Source organism: Petromyzon marinus, unplaced genomic scaffold (assembly GCF_048934315.1).
Source record: "Petromyzon marinus isolate PM22_M1 ecotype Great Lakes invasive population unplaced genomic scaffold, UKy_Petmar_22M1.pri1.0 PM_G_Scaffold_36, whole genome shotgun sequence".
NCBI classification, from domain to species: Eukaryota; Metazoa; Chordata; class Hyperoartia; order Petromyzontiformes; family Petromyzontidae; genus Petromyzon; species Petromyzon marinus.
Window position 1 is genome coordinate 1,810,950 of NW_027422939.1, and position 5,212 is coordinate 1,816,161.

Genomic DNA, 5,212 nt, shown 5'->3' on the forward strand with positions numbered 1-5,212 from the left:
TTGCCCCTAGAGTCTGTTAATGCTCTACCGGGGATCTTTGTTCTTGTCGTTGTGTATGAGTGGGGAGCGGTAATTTAGTGGCTATCGCACTGCACTCCGTAACCCGGTGACCCAACTTGGAATCCTGCTCATGACACACAACAGTGGCAGATATTTAACCAGTCCTGGGTTTTCCCTACACCGATGTAGTCTTAAATGACTTCCTAGTGTGGTAAATACCAGGGGAGACAAAGGCGGCCCGGTGCGGTGTTGGCCACTCTCCCCGAGTGCCGTGCGTGCCGGCGTTTATATCACCAACAGCACTTGCCCCAGCAGTCTGTTGAAGGCTGTACGGGGGATCTTTGTGTGAGTGTGAGTACCTGGTACGGTGTGTAAACATTGCCACTAGGGAGACAAAGGCATTCGGGCGTGGTGCTGGCCACCCACCCCCTCGTGTACCGTTCCGGCCTTCATAGGTGCTCGCTAACAGCACTTGCCCCTACAGTCTGTTAAGGCTATATGGGGGATATTTGTCTTTGTGTGAGTGCAATAAGATCAGGCAACATGACTGGCAGGGAAAATTGCTTGAGATTATTTTAAAAGCATGGGTTTAGAAAAGTGAACAAAGCATGTCTCTATTACAGGGGTCGGGAACCTTTTTGACTAAGAGAGCCATGAAAGCAAAAAAATTGGAAATTTATTTCAGTGAGAGCCATATAATATATTTTAAAAGTGAATTCAACTAAATGTCAGTATAATAAGCCTCTGAATTTATTCTTTTAAATAATGTTGTTATAACACTCACCATTAATGCGACTTCTGGTGCTGCATGGATTTGCTGATGTCTTTGTAGTCGGGTTGGTACTTGGTGAGGTTAAGCTTCATGCAAGCGTTGAGGCTTTCATCCGTTAAACGTGATCGTAGGTTGGACTTGATGTTTTTAAGATGTGAGAATGACTGCTCACATGCATACGTAGATCCAAACATGGTCAATACAGCAATACTCACACGCTGCAGTGTGTGGTATGTGACAGGAAGCGCGTTCCAAGTTTTGAGAATCAGCTGGTCTTCGGGTTGGAGTTTTTTCATTTCTGTCCACATGTGCTTGCTCGCCAACTCCGCTTTCTGTCGTGTGATTCTTTCCAAATCTTCATTCAGTGACTTGAACTTATTCACCCACATGTCTGAGGCCTTCAGGTCAGCCACTTCTGCTTCAAAATCTCTGACGGAGACACCAGGGATGTAATTCAGGTCGGCTGTGTTCAGTGAACACTCGTTTGGATGGGTGATGAACTTAAAAAGACGAGTGTGCTCACGAAATTATCCAAAGCGTGCTTTGAAGGACTGTAGGAGACTGGATGTGCAGCCAGCTAGCTGGTGGAGATCAAGGTTTTGAATGGGCTCACTTGCTGTGCATGCATCTTTAAATTGGCTCAGTTTTTCAAAATGTAGTAAACGACCTGTTTCAAGATCCGTGATGAAAAGCTCCAGCTTGTTTTCAAAAGCAAATACAGCTTGTTGAAGGGATAACACTGTATTTCCAATGCCTTGCATTTTCACGTTGAGCTGGTTCAGATGTTCAGTCAGATCTACGAGATAGTAAAACTTGAGGAGCCACTCGGTGTCGGCTAGCTCAGGATGCCCGACGCCTTTCATTTCAAGGAAAGTCCGGATTTCGTTCAGGCAAGCCGCAAAACGGCTAAGCACCTTCCCTCTTGACAACCAACGCACATTGCTGTGCAAAAGCAGACCAGGATAGTTATTTACAACTTCATCCAGCAGTGTTTTAAACTGGCGATCATTTAAGGCTCGGGCAACAATAAAGTTGATCACACGAATGACCAGCGACATCACTTCGCCAAACTGCCTGTCACACATCTGAGCACAAAGTGCCTCCTGGTGTATAATGCAATGGAAACTTAGGATGGGTCTATTTTCATGTTCACGGAGAAGCGCCACAAATGCTTTGTTTTTCCCCACCATACACGGAGCACCATCAGTACACACTGAGAGAAGTTTATCCATAGGTAGACTTTTTTCTTGAGCAAACTCCATGAAAGACTTGAATAAATCCTCACCTCTTGTGGACCCTTTTAATGGCAGAACAGCAAGACTTTCTTCGCGCAGTGTGTCACCAACAGCATATCTTGCAATCACGCTGAACTGCGACAAATGGCTCACGTCTGTTGACTCATCCAAAGCCAGAGAAAAGAACGGCGCTGCATTTATGTCCTTCACTTGCGTTTCCTCCACTTTGTTTGCCATCACGATGGTACGATCATGAACAGTTCTTGCCGACAGAGGCATGTCTTGTATCCGTTTGATTATCTTGTCTTTGTTCGGAAGATCATCAAAAAGTTCATTGGCTACATCCAGCATGAACGTTTTAGCATACTCGCCATCTGTGAATGGTTTTCCGTTCCTCACTATTGCTAAAGAACCAGCAAAGCTAGCCGAATTATAGTCACCTTGCCGGGTCCATACGCGGAGTTGCTGCTGGCTAGCTTGCACCCTGCTCAGCTCTTGGCACGCTTTCTTTCTGCTGTCTCCCGCAGGGTATTTTGATGCAAAGGTAGCGTGGCGCGTGTCGAAGTGCCGCTTTACATTCGACCGTTTCAACGATGTTATTTTGTCATTGCAAATTAGACACACCGCAGAACCCGCTCTCTCCACAAAGGCGAATTCTTCGGTCCATTCGTCCTGAAATGTACGATACTCGTCGTCTTTTTTTCTTTTCGCCATCTTCGTCGAAGGGTTAGCTTTGAGCTAATGACCGAGCAGACGCAGTCTCAGACTGATTCAAAAGGGGGCGTTTACCTGTTTTACCCAGCAACGGCAAACGTAGGCCAGTATCATCCAATTAAAATAATGGACAATTGCTCCTGCAGCCCTGAACAGGACATGCGCAGTGAAAAATCGATGGATGGATTAAAACAAGTGAGAATATTTTGTTTTATCTGCGAGCCATATGCAATCATCAAAAGAGCCACATCTGGCTCGCGAGCCATAGGTTCCCGACCCCTGCTCTATTATGTGCATTACCACTGAAGGGTGCATTGGGTTCAAAGCCATCCGCATAGCCTCAAATCTGCATTAATGCCAATTTGTCTCCGTATCTGGTAAGATCATAGTATTACAGGAGGTCCTCTCACGCGCTAACCCAGACTGCTGTGAGTGCACGATCTCTGTATTAGTTTTTTTAGTGTCCTTAACTCAGATCAAACAATATGCAGTTCAGGTCAAATAAGACATTCCTTTTTAACGCTTTCCAACCAAGGTTGAGATGTTAATGCATTAGCTCTGTTCGTTCATATCTGCCCATCTGTCTGTAGCATGGCATTTCGATAACCCTCTTAAAGATGTATGGACTGATGCTGCACAGAAGGATGTGGAGCTGAGTGGACTTGCCGATGACTGGTACCAGCGGTGTCAAGATCGGCCTCTGTGGAGGAGGCTCGTGAAGCACGCTGCTGGGCAATTGGAGGCAGTCGCCCTCCAGTAACAACGGAGGGCGGATGAGCGACGCTCACGACAACGAGCGGAGCGTCAGCCACACCAAGTTGGTGCAGTGGTGCCTCTGTCAGTCATCTTATTGAGCACATGGCAACTTGGGTCTGTCCTGTGAGCTGGCAGAGAGCCTTCGACACATCACGTGGCCTCAACACGTAAGACAAAACTATAATTCGTGTTGATGAGAATGTACCTCCTCCTATACGTGTAACTTTTAAGTGGTATGCCTTGTAACTGATGAATGATCTGAGTTGTGCCACCTATTTCAAAGACAATGAGTTGCTCCAGATGCTTCGTGGAACACAAAAACACCGTTTGACCTGTATCACAAGAACAACGGGTCTCACCTGAGTTCTCTGTACAGGTTACTTTCAAACAAACACACAGACACTTTGTCCTAACATCACTTATTCAATGTTTGACCCTTACAGATCAAATGTTACAAGTATGCACAAAACCAGACAAGCATACATTCTAAATTGACAGGCATATTAACAAAATTGGATTACTGCAGTGAAATATACTGCATCACGTTACATCGTATTACCAAGAAGCTTTAAAAAAAAGTTGCACAGTCTGCTTCACAGTGAATGTAAAACATACTATTGTGTCATTCAAAACGAGTAGGCCATTGCATGCTGGCGTCTGAGTGAAAATGTAGCAAATTCTAAACATTACCTACAAACTACACAACTGAGATGACGCATCAATCATCGCCCCCTACGGACAGGCTCTTGTCCACATGCAGGCCGGTGCAGGGCCACCACCTTGTGCCACACAGGGGCAGCTGCTACTTGGGGATGCTCTTCGAGCGTGAGATGAGATACAAAACTCAGAGTTGCTGAGGCGATAAAAGCAAGCACCATGTAAAAGCAATTATGATAATATAGTGAATGCTTGGGAGCTTATTGGCTCTTGCTCCTGACTAGAGATCTACCCAACCCACGGGCCCACAAAGACTGGCCACCCTTACTCTGCAGGATGAACCTAAGAAATGAGTGTTCAACTTCACATTATTGTCATTAAAGGCCTGTGACAAAGGTGCATCTATTGTAGCGACATCGTCTCTGGCTTACACATCTACTGGGTCTCCACTTGACTTTGTATTGTCTAGGAGCAAGTCCACCCACACCTCCACTTCCACAAACTGCTGGGAGTTGCCTCACTCTGCCTCAGTCAGAATTCTCCTCCTGCTTTACGATGTGAAGGTCCCATTTTGGAGTTGAATCTTCATCTTCACATTTTACCTTCACTTCTTCGCTCTTCACCATCACCTCTTCACATTTCACCTTCACTTCTTCGCTCTTCACCATCACTCCTTCACATTTCACCATCACCTCTTCATATTTCACCTCGATACCTTTAAAAATGTCCAAGCTGGGATTTTCTTCCGGTTCTTGTTTCATGAGGGATGGGCTCATTGCGGCACTTTGACTTTCACGAGCTGATTTCAGACTCCACTCCTTGTGGATCTTCTGATGCTTCTGTGTTCTCTGGTGTACTTGAAGATTTGATGAATCTGCAAACGGCTTCCCGCACACAGTACACTTGAAGGGTTTCTCTCCTGTGTGTGTTCTCTGGTGTTTTACAAGAGAAGATGACTGTGAAAATGCCATCACGCACACACTGCACTTGAAAGGTTTCTCTAATGTGTGTGTTCTCTGGTGATTTTTAAGAGTAGAAAAATCTGAAAATGCATTCCCACACACACTGCATTTGAAGG